Below are 12,880 nucleotides of genomic sequence, written 5' to 3'. Positions count from 1 at the left end.
TGGCCCAGCCTTGCATGCATAACTGTTTTAACTCAGTGAGATCTGCTTGTTTCAAGTCCTGCCACAACATCTCAAAAAGGATTAGGTCTGGACTTTGAGTAGGCCATTCCTAAACTTCTAATTTGTTGCTTTTAACCATTTTCATGTCTACTTGATTGCATGTTTTGGATCATTGTCTTGCTGCATGACCCAGCTAAGCTTCAGCTCACAGACGGATGGCCTGACATTGTATTGTAGAGTTCTCTGAGCCAGAGCAGAATTTGTGGTTCCTTAAATAAAGACAAGTCGTCCAGGTCCTGAGGGAGCAAAGCATCCCCAAACCATCACTCTACCACCGTGCTTGTCCGCTGGTATGAGGTTATTAATGTGGTTTTTTTTTGTGTGCGTTTTTGACAGATGTAATAGGACCCATCTAATCCAACAAGTTGATTCAAGTTTGACAAATAGCACCTGAAAGCACCTGGATGATCATCAAGAATCTTGGAAGAATGTTCTATGGACAGAGGAGTCAAAATTATTACTTTTTGGACAGCATGGGTAGGCCGTCATTGTAAATACGAATTTGTTCTTAACTGACTTGCCTAGTTAAATAAAGGTTAAATTAAACCAAAAAATATATTGGTCCCATTAAAAGCAACATGCCCATCTATGGCCAAGGCTTTCGACTCTGTCAATCACCACATTCTTATCGGCAGACTCAACAGCCTTGGTTTCTCTAATGATTGCCTCGCCTGGTTCTCCAACTACTTCTCTGATAGAGTTCAGTGTGTCAAATTGGAGGGCATGTTGTCCAGACCTCTGGCAGTCTCTATGGGGGTGCCACAGGGTTCAATTCTCGGGCCGACTCTCTTCTCTGTATATATCAATGATGTCGCTCTTGCTGCTGGTGGTTCTCTGATCCACCTCTACGCAGACGACACCATTCTGTACACATCTGGCCCTTCTTTGGACACTGTGTTAACTAACCTCCAGACGAGCTTCAATGCCATACAACTCTCCTTCCGTGGCCGCCAACTGCTCTTAAATGCAAGTAAAACTAAATGCATGCTCTTCAACCGATCGCTGCCTGCACCTGCCCGCCCGTCCAGCATCACTACTCTGCACGGTTCCGACTTAGAATATGTGAACTAGAGGTCGACCGATTATGATTTTTCAACGCCAATACTGATACCGATTATTGGAGGACAAAAAAAGCAGATGCCGATTTAAATCGGGCGATTTAAAAAACATGTATTTGTAATAATGACAATTACAACAATACTGAATGAACACTTATTTTATATTAATATAATACATCAATAAAATCAATTTAGCCTCAAATAAATAATGAAACATGTTCAATTTGGTTTAAATAATGCAAAAACAAAGTGTTGGAGAAGAAAGTAAAAGTGCAATATGTGCCATGGAAGAAAGCTAACGTTTAAGTTCCTTGCTCAGAACATGAGAAGATATGAAAGCTTGTGGTTCCTTTTAATATGAGTCGTCAATATTCCCAGGTAAGAAGTTTTAGGTTGTAGTTATTATAGGACTATTTCTCTCTATACTCTGTATTTCAAAAACCTTTGACTATTGGATGTCTTATAGGCACTTTAGTATTGCCAGTGTAACAGTATAGCTCCTACCTGGGCTCGAACCAGGAACACATCGACAACAGCCACCCTCAAAGCAGCGTTACCCATGCAGGGCAAGGGGAACAACTACTCCAAGTCTCAGAGCGAGTGACGTTTGAAACGCTATTAGCGCGCACCCCGCTAACTAGCTAGCCATTTCACATCACATCGTTACACCAGCTTAATCTCGGGAGTTGATAGGCTTGAATTCATAAACAGCAGAGCTGCTGGTAAAACGCACGAAAGTGCTGTTTGAATGAATGCTTATGAGCCTGCTGGTGCCTACCATCGCTCAGTCAGACTGCTCTATCAAATCTTAGACTTAATTATAACATAATAACACACAGAAATACGAGCCTTAGGTCATTAATATGGTTGAATCCAGAAACTATCATCTCAAAAACAAAACATTTATTATTTCAGTGAAATACGGAACCGTTCCATATTTTATTTAACGGGTGGCATCCATCAGTCTAAATATTCCTGTTACATTGCACAACCTTCAATGTTATGTCATAATTACGTAAAATTCTGGCAAATTAGTTCGCAATGAGCCAGGCGGCCCAAACTGTTGCATATACCCTGACTCTGCGTGCAATGAACGCAAGAGAAGTGACACAATTTCATCTGGTTAATATTGCCTGCTAACCTGGATTTCTTTTAGCTAAATATGCAGGTTTAAAAATATATACTTCTGTGTATTGATTTTAAGAAAGTCATTGATGTTTATGGTTAGGTACACGTTGGAGCAACGGCAGTCCTTTTTTGCGAATGCGCACTGCATCAATTATATGCATTGCAGGACACGCTAGATAAACTAGTAATATCAACCATGTGTAGTTATAACTAGTGATTATGATTGATTAAGTTTAATGCTAGCTAGCAACTTACCATGGCTTCTTACTGCATTCGTGTAACAGGCGGGCTCCTCGTGAGGCAGGCGGTTAGAGCGTTGGACTAGTTAACCGTAAGGTTGCAAGATTGAATCCCTGAGCTGACAAGGTAAAAATCTGTCGTTCTGCCCCTGAACAAGGCAGTTAACCCACCGTTCCTAGGCCGTCATTGAAAATAAGAATGTGTTCTTAACTGACTTGCCTAGTTAAATAAAGATTAAATAAAGGTGTAAAAAATAAATAATATAACTTTTTTTTTTTTATTGACAAAATCGCCGTCCAAAATTACCGATTGTTATGAAAACTTGAAATCGGCCCTAATTAATCGGCCATTCCGATTAATCGGTCTATCTCTAATGTGAACAACTACAAATACCTAGGTGTCTGGTTAGACTGTAAACTCTCCTTTCAGACTCACATTGAGCATCTCCAATTCAAAATTAAATCTTGAATCGGCTTCCTATTTCACAACAAAGCATCCTTCACTCATGCTGCCAAACATACCCTGGTAAAACTGACCATCCTACCGATCATTGACTTCGGTGATGTCATTTACAAAATAGCCTCAAACACTCTACTCAACAAATTGGATACAGTATGTGGTAGCAGAATCAGAATTAGTTGGGTAACATTGATAAATAAGATGTTTAATTTATTAATAATGCTTATGTGAGATATTTGTCATTAGGATGTCTTCTTTTTGGATGATACTGTTGGCAGTTTGCAGTTATCCCTTCTATGCTAGGCCTTAGTTACTTGGGCCCCAGAGAGGGGAGAGGTCAGGCTTGTCTTCTTATGGGAATGTGTTACATGTAACTGTTACATGTCCCCTCTGAGGTTGTCCTTATCTTGATTTAGTATATGACCTAAGAGGCTCACTGTCTTGGTGATCTTGTCCAGGAGGGGTTGTATTTGATATGGGAGTATCTAGAATTGACAATTGATATATGCCATTTGATGAGGTAATGTTTTGGTACTATGTTGTACCAAGAACGAGAAATACAACCTCGTCTAAGAGAGCAAACTGAACAATAATTTATAGCTAATGCTGTCTGGCTATGGGATAGTCCTCTCTCAAGTAAAGTCTTTCTTTGTGTAATGTTCCTAAGATCTGTTATTTGTCATGTGAGTTTAGATGGGTGTGTCTTGTCTATAAATGATACTAAGAATTGTTTTGTAAGCAGTCTCAGATAATTAATTTACAGCCACTGAATTGATCTGAGAGTCAAACAGGGCTATGGTGAAGCTCATATATAATTAAATATGAACTTTATGATAACTCTGACTTGTGTGTGGTTTGCTCTCTCATAATTTGGTAATGAAGGAAATTTCCACGACAAGTCTATCACAGTGCCATTCGTTGTGTCACCAAAGCCTCATATTCTACCCACCACTGCGACCTGTATGCTCTCGTTAACTGGCCCTCGCTTCATACTCGTCGCCAAACCCACTGGCTCCAGGTCATCTACAAGTCTCTGCTAGGTAAAGCCCCGCCTTATCTCAGCTCACTGGTCACCATAGCAGCACCCCCCAAAGCCAATTCTTCCTTTGGCGGCCTTACCTTCCAGTTCTCTGCTGCCAATGACTGGAACGAACTGCAAAAATCACTGAAGCTGGAGACTCATATCTCCCTCACTAGCTTTAAGCACCAGTTGTTAGAGCAGCTCACAGATCACTGCACCTGTACATAGCCCATCTGTAAATAGTCCATCCAACTACCTCATCGCCATACCGGATTTATTTATCTTGCTCCTTTGCACCCCAGTATCTCTACTTGCACATTCATCTTCTGCACATCTACCATTCCAGTGTTTAATTGCTATATTGTAATTACTTCGCCACCATGGCCTATTTATTGCCTTAAACCCTTATCCTACCTCATTTGAACACACTGTACATAGACTTTTTCTACTGTATTATTGACTGTATGTTTGTTTATTCCATGTGTAACTCTGTGTTGTTGTATGTGTCAAACTGCTTTGCTTTATCTTGGCCAGGTAAATGAGAACTTCTCAACTAGCCTACCTGGTTAAATAAATGTGAAATACATTAAAAAAAGTAAAAAATGCAGCAATTTCAAGGATTTCACTGAGTTACAGTTCATACAGTATAAGGAAATCAGTCAATTTAAATAAATTCATCAGGCCCTAATCTATTTCACATGACTGGGAATAATATTGTCCACAGATACCTTTAAAAAAAGGTATGGGGGTGGATTAGAAAACCAGTCAGTATCTGGTGTGACCACCATTTGCCTCATGCAGCGCAACACATCTCCTTCGCATAGAGTTGATCAGGCTGTTGATCGTGTGTCCCATTCCTCTTCAATGGCTGTGCGAAATTGCTGGATATTGGCAGGAACAGGAACACACTGTCGTACATGTCAATCCAGAGCAACCTAAACATGCTCAATGGGGACATGTCTGGTGGGTATGCAGGCCATGGAAGAACTGGGACATTTTCAGCTTCCAGGAACAGATCCTTGTGACATGGGACTGTGCATTAATCATGCTGAAACATGAGGTGATGGCGGCAGATGAATGTCACGACAGTGGGCCTCATGATTTCATCACGGTATCTCTGTACATTCAAATTGCCATCAATAAAAATAAATTGTGTTCGTTGTCCGTAGCTTATGCCTGCCCATACCATAACCCCACAGCCACCATAGGGCTCTGTGCTCACAACGTTGACATCAGCAAACCGCTCACCTACACCACGCCACACACGTGGTCTGCTGTTGTGAGGCCGGTTGGACGTACTGCCAAATTCTCTGAAACAGTTCTGGGGGAGGACTATGGAAAATAAATTAACATTAAATTCTCTTCCATCACTTGTACAGGTAGGTTTTGATTACAATACTGGGTGGGGTGAATATATTTTATATGACATACATTATTTTTTGTTAACTAGTAAATAGTAGCCTACAGCAGTGTGGTTAAATGATTTCTATCTTGTTAACAATTTCTGGTAGCTAGTTTTTGCTACCATGTGGGTTTAGCTTGCTTGAGCTTGCTAACTGCAGCGTGTAAATTCACCTGTTTCCATACATGTTTCATTTTAAAACATGTATTTTACAAAGGAGCTGTTTAATCTAACTGCTTAACTATTTAAAATCGGTACATGGAATTGTATTTTTTTGTAACTGTTTTTCTAATATCGTTACAGTAAAATGCCACGGGCACTATCTGATGTGTGGAGACATTTCACTGCAGCTAATGTAGAAGGTAAATCTGCGTACATTTGCAAATACTGTGCTAAATCATATGTGAAGAATGCAACAAAGATGCAGAATCATCTGAGGGAACTTTATGCTGAGGGAACTTTATTCACTTAAAATCTAATGAAATTTGATTTGAAGTGCATAGAGTTCCCTCAGCGCTCACAACAAGCAACCTCTAACAAAAAGTCCCTCTACTTATATTTGAGGTTAAAATTATGAATCAGACATCTTATCGATAGCAACAGCTCATGGTCCTCCTGGAATCAAAAGGTTATTTTACTCAATGGAGGAACGTAGTCAGAGAAATGCTGATGAATGTCTTGCTCGAGCTGTGTATGCTGGTTCACCTCTGATGCTCACAGACAATGTGTATTGGAAGAGATTTCTGAATGTTCTTCGCCCAGCATACACCCCTCCAACCAAACATGCTTTATCTACTCTTTTGCTGGATGCAGAGTTCAACAGAGTTCAGGTGAAGGTTAAGCAAATCATAGAGAAAGCAGACTGTATTGCAATCATCTCTGATGGGTTGTTGAATGTTCGTGGGCAAGGAATAATTAACTACATAATCTCCACCCCTCAACCAGTATTCTACAAGAGCACAGACAAGGGACAACAGACACACCGGCCTCCACATTGCAGATGAGCTGAAGGCAGTCATCAATGATCTTGGACCACAGAAGGTATTTGCACTGGTGACAGACAATGCTACAAACACGAATGCTGCTTGGTCTAAAGTGGAGGAGTCCTACCCTCACATCACACCCATTGGCTGTGCTGCTCATGCATTGAATCTGCTCCTCAAGGACATCATGGCACTGAAAACAATGGATACACTCTACAAGAGAGCCAAGGGAATGGTTAGGTATGTGAAGGGTCAAGTTAAAGCAGTAATCTACCTCACCAAGCAAAGTGAGAAGAGTATGAGCACCACATTGAAACTGCCCAGCAACACCCATTGGGGTGGTGTTGTCATCATGCCATTTCTTCCTGGAGGGGAAGAAATGGCCATATCAGTCTGCCAATATGGACAGCCCCATCAAGAGGATCCTCCTGGATGATGTACTTTGGGAGAGAGTGGTAAGCAGCCTGAAACTCCTGAAACCTATAGCAGTAGCCATTGCACAGATTGAGGGAGACAATGCCATCCTGTCTGATGCTCAGACTCTGCTTGCAGATGTAAGAGAAGAAATCCGTACTGCCCTTCCCACTTCATTGTTGCTCCAAGCAGAGGAAACTGCAGTTCTGAAATAGATCAAAAAGCGTGAAGACTTCTGCCTGAAGCCCATACACGCTGCAGCGTACATGTTGGACCCCAAGTATGATGGCAAGAGCATCCTGTCTGGTGCAGAGATCAACAAGGCCTATGGTGTCATCACTACCGTGTCTCACCACCTTGGCCTGGATGAGGACAAGGTTCTTGGCAGTCTGGCGAAGCACACTTACAAGCAAGGGCTTTGGGATGGAGATGCAATATGGCAGTCATGCAAAAATATCTCATCAGCCACCTGGTGGAAGGGACTTTGTGGATCTGAGGCTCTTTCCAAAGTTGCCTCCATCATCCTCCAAATCCCACTAACATCAGCCGCCTCAGAGCGCAACTGGTCTTTGTTTGGGAACACACACACCAAAGCACGTAACTGGCTGACCAATACAAGGGTTGAAAAATTGGTGGCCATCCGGGCAAATTTGAGGCTTTTTAAGCCTGACAACGAGCCATCCTCAACAAGGTTGGAAAGTGACTATGAAGACGAGGCCTCAGAATCTGATGTTCAAGAGGTGTACATTGAGGAGGTCCAGGGAGAAGACATGGAAGCCTGAGAGGAGGACAATCAAAACTTTAGTTTCTAGACTATCATTTTACTGAGTTATGTTGAAAATGTTTTGGGGAGATGCGATGGATCATTGGGGACCATTCTATATTCCCTTTGTTGTTCCGTGAAATCATCCCATGTGAAGAGTCAACTCATTTAATTAAATGTCAATTCATTTTTATTGGAAGGATTTAATCATTTGCAATTATGTCTACTTATGATAAGGTACAATGTTTATGTCTCCATATGATATGGTAAATATATCCAATGCAAAAAACATCTACATTTAAATGGTATTAATATTAATTTGCATATATTTCCATTATTTCCCATATTTTCCCGTTAATTCCCACGGAAAGTTTCCACACGTGAATATTCCCCAAAATGTGCAACCCTACTTTGCTGGAAGAGATCCAACAGAACGCACTGTAACCTCTTCGGCTGGTTTTGTATTTATCCTTTATTTAACTAGAGATCATATTGAGATTTACATATCTTTTACGTGCTGGCCAAGAAAGACTGTAAACTCAACATGAAACACACATTTAAAACATAACAATACACGGAAGTTAAAACATGTGCATAGTACAGACGAGAGTTTTTAAAAAAGAACGCTTTAAAACATGTGCAATTTGTGCCAAGAAACCCTCCAATCGGACTTAAAATCATCAATTGGAATAAAATGATTCAGTTTCAGGTCCTTCTGCAAAGTGTTCCAAGGTGATGGGGCAGCAAAGCTAAAAGCAGTCTTACAAGATATCACAGCCTTACTCCAATATGGGAAAGACAGTCATACACATAGGGCCTACCTATATTAACACAAATACTCGTAAGTGCAAAAAGAAGCTGCAGTTTCAACTGCAGAAACGTAGAAAGACAAAGCAGCAAATGCAATTTTAAGAGCAAGTCCTGAAAAACGTGCTGAAACTGGCATGATACAGGCGTTTGCTAACCTGAACAACAACTCTGAACTCAACATAATCCCCAGACTACCATGCCTTTGACAGAAAATTGAATAATTCAACCAACGGTAATTCAAGGTAGCACTAGACTTTTTTTTAAACTGTTGAATCATCTTTTTGGGATCCATTGACAACAACACAGTATGTCAAATTCTTCCACAAAATATCTTCTAATTATTCATTACAAACTATAAATGATGTAAATGAATTCCTGATCAATCCCTGACCAAATTACCCATTGACAGACATAATGGCATCTAATGCCTTATTTTGCCACGTTGGATTACTTTCTTTCACAAAGGGTAACCTCCAAAATCACCAGGGAGCGGTCTGAGGTAAATGTAGTTGATTTTTCCTTTTGAAGTGAACCACAGTGAATCAAGAATTTATCCCGGGACCTGAATACTGAGACAAATGTGTCCCATGGTGAACGTAACCAAAAAGCCTACAAGGATTTGTTGCCAGTAACACCTAGAGGAGATGCATTGCGAGGTGCAAAAAGTACAAGGTTGTCGAGCAAGCCACATGGTGCATTAGCAACTCTCCCAGGGCATTCTGGTCCGACTCAAAAATAGAAATGTCAACTTCTTACTCAATATTCAAGTCTTTCCATTCAATGCTCAAAGTGCCATAGTGAGGCGTCTTATTTATTCCAGACTCCAGAAACCTTACAGAAGACAACTGAGGAGAGCAAGGCAGAAGATTGGAGAACCCTACTTGGTACTTTTGAATGTAAAGAAACTCTGCAGCATGTTGAGAGACGCTGGGGGAGAGGGAATAGGAAGGTGTTGGAAAGAAATTGTGATTGTCATGGTGATGTGAGGATAAAATAGACATACGGAAGAGGTCGCTTAAGTTGTAGCACCTTCTTGGGCCTCTGAGATTGCAAAGCCTTTTGAGAGCAAACAATATACCTCTCAGGAGGCATGTTATTGATTATACAGTAAAAAGACTCGACTTACAAAAAGCCCTCGCCTGCTAAGGGGGTGTTGTTGTTAAAGGTCCAATGCAACCGATTGTTTCTCAATATCAAATCATTTCTGGATAACAATTAAGTACCTTGCTGTGATTATTTTCAATTAGAATTGTCAAAAATAAACAAAATTACTTTTAAGCAACAAGCAATTTCTCAACCTTATTTTTTCCTAGGAATGTCTGGGAGTGGTCTGAGTGGGGAGGGGAAAACTGAAAATGATCTGTTATTGGCAGAGAGGTTTGTAACTCTTTTTCTAATTGGTCTATTAACTCATTTACCGCCTGGTGTCACCAGGCAGACCAAAACTCCATCCCACCAAAACAGGCTGAAATTTCAGGCAGTCTTTTCAAACAATTTCACAGTATTATTCCAATCTCAGTGTGGAGATAAAAATAAAACATAGGAAAATCACGTTGTTGACTGCTCTTGGCCTTTAAGAAACAGGCCCTGCTTTTGAAAACATGTGCTATGCAAGGTCGTCATAGAGTACAGTGTGTCCAACCTCCACACCAAGTCCCCATAATGCCTACAAATAAAGAAATTAATGAATAAATATTTCATCCTGCACTATTCCCTCTTATCACTGTTGCACAGAAGGCAAACCAATTTAATCCAAATAAAGTGTCGACCCTTTCAGCACTATGAAAGGGATCCAAATACAGCATAGGAGGAAGTAAAAATCAAGCAGTGGAATAAATAACTTCTGGCCTCTTTCCTGATGCACTCTGACAAAAGCACCGTGCGAATAAAAAAAATACATGCCATTTCTCTTCCCCACAATTAGAGGTTGCAAGTGTTCTTTGTTCACTGCGAGCTTCAATGGAGTTGGTTAATGTACGATGCCGTGTCATCATTGGCTAGTTCACAAGGAATACATGTTTTAAGTACTACAAAAGATTAAGATACATTTTTGGCATGGTTGAGATGTATTCAAAAGTATGGACGGCTCTGCAAAGAGGCTGCATACAAATTTAAAACTAATAGCTTACTCTATTCAAATACAAAAGCTAGAATGGAAATGTTGGTTTCCAATTACATACATATTTTATATTTGGCTGTAGGCTGTTCTTGCTGGTTTTACGTATTTTGGAATATCCACAGGCAGTTAATGTAAGGGCTCTGTACTGGGAAGATCAAACAAAATGTTGCGCTAAATTAAGCTTATTTGTCTGAGGGGATTCTCATGAATTTCAATGAGGAGACTGTATGTGGATGTATTGCCATGGCCTTTAAACATCAGATATCTTTTGGGTCATTGCAGATCAGTGGAGAAACATTGCTATGACCAGAGTATTCTATTAAGGTATTTGAATACACATATGTCTGTGTTTGACTAACCTCTAGCAGGACAAGGTCATTTTCTATGGAGAGAACTTATTGTCAATAGTATTGAGTTATAATTACTAATATCCCTAACCAAATATATAAAACTGAAAGCAAAAAGGGAATATATGTGCCGTAAGCAAAGAAAATGTGATTCAAACGTGTAAAAATAAATACATTTGAAAGCATTCAGAGGAAGGGAGCACTACCATTGGTCACTCAATCTCTAGAGATTGAACAAAATCAACAATAAACACAAATGTATCCCATTAAATGATATCCCGATAAATATTATCATCCCACGACCAAAGAGAGATTTTCTATTCGAGAGCACCATAACAACTGTAACTATGTGCAGCTAAATGAGACTATCACCAGTCTTAACTCAGGTACCATCTCTGAATAAGCTCAATAATACTCAACCCCATTATATTCAAATCAGTAGCTGTCACTTAAATGACACACTATATATATCTTGTCATATGAACTTCAGTGCATGATGAACGTGAGGTCATGATCATTTGAGGGATTTGCATTAATATTCATCCATAAATAAAGTTACATAATAATCTGACACAACCTGTGATTACTGGATTTGTCCGTCATCTGTAAAAACATTGAATTAATGTAAAAAATGCCCTGTATTATTTGACCTGTGTTATCAGTGGACAAACATTGCAGAAAGAAATGCCATAAATTAAACTGACGTGATTCCTTAGTCTACATGCCAGAGAGGTATATCTGTTCTATATAACATATTTCAACAGAATGGTCGACAAAGTAGTATCCTGCTGAACACGCCCCCAGCACTATGTAAATTAAACATCACAGACCTGTTGTTGTTGCATGAAAGGGGCATTTTAAGAGTCTCTGTTGCAAGTAAAGTAAAAAAATATTGTTTATTCAACCTTGAAATGATGCACTTTGAAATAGTTTTTCTCTGCAGTGTTTATGCAGAGGCAGTGTAAAGCTGACCTTTAGTACTCAAGTAGAAAAGGTCGCTGATGTGATTTAAATGCACTTTCAAGGAATGACAACACCGCCATGGCCAATCCTGTATTGTTGTTGGTGTACCAACACAAATGAGTATCTGTCCGTGCTCCAAGGTGACAGCTAAGAAGAATAACTACATAACTCAAACAAACATCATGACGTCAGCGACCTTAACTAACCTTAAACTCAATTTTTATACATAAAAAAAGTTTTTACAAAAGCGCATGTCAATGCATTACCCTTAGAGTAAGTGCCTGTATAAGCACACAATGAAAATGCCAATATTTCCTGTTAAAGACGACTACAGTAAATGTAAAAATGTTTTGCGTGTGGAACTACCTGATATTGAACATATAAATCAATTACATGGCGAGTTGGGTAAAATGGCATTTCATTACCTGGGAATCGACTTTATATCAGCATCAGAGGCTACATACAGTAAGCTTATTTGGAAATTACATCTTACCACAAGCAGCTTTGATTGCTTTGAGACAAAGTTATATATTTATTTTTGGTTGGCTTAGATTGATTAACAATCCATGTACTCAGGAGAAATTAACAGATGTATAACTCCTGGATAACTTCCAGACCACATTACTATTTCGAATAGTCGACATGTCATTGCAGAATGGCGTCCCTGCGACTGCTAGGCCATTTGTACGTCTTCCATAGGCTATCACCATTGATCATAAATCTGCATCTGTTCAGTCGGGTCAACGTCGCAAAATGATTTAGCATAGGATAACGTAGCATTTTACAGGGTTGGGTAGGTTACTTTCTAAATGTAATCTGTTACAGTTACTAGTTACCTGTCCAACATTGTAATCTGTAATGTAACTTTTGAATTATAAATTAGTCAAATTGATTTACCTGAACATGACCCAAAAATGAAGGACTTATTAGCCTACTCTGTTATTTATGTTTTTGTTGTCATGGATGACTGATTGTAGGGACATTGAACGTTCAGCCTGCTGCACAGACACTGTGGAGGCTCTAGCCTAGAGCGCCCAGTTAAATTGTGTTTGAGAGGACTTTTTTAAACTCTATAAATGGTTAAATATATGTAAATATATGTAATTGTTGCTA

General features: G+C 39.7%; 1 protein-coding gene across 8 annotated transcripts in view; it reads right to left on the bottom strand.

Annotated features, from left to right (window-relative positions):
- LOC139418146 (neurotrimin) overlaps positions 1-12,880 on the bottom strand; it is a 414,965-nt gene that overhangs the window by 63,423 nt on the left and 338,662 nt on the right. The window lies entirely within an intron of this gene.

This window comes from Oncorhynchus clarkii, chromosome 10 (assembly GCF_045791955.1).
Source record: "Oncorhynchus clarkii lewisi isolate Uvic-CL-2024 chromosome 10, UVic_Ocla_1.0, whole genome shotgun sequence".
Taxonomy (NCBI): Eukaryota; Metazoa; Chordata; class Actinopteri; order Salmoniformes; family Salmonidae; genus Oncorhynchus; species Oncorhynchus clarkii.
Note: the sequence above shows the minus strand (reverse complement) of the source record. Positions and strands in the feature narration are given on the sequence as shown.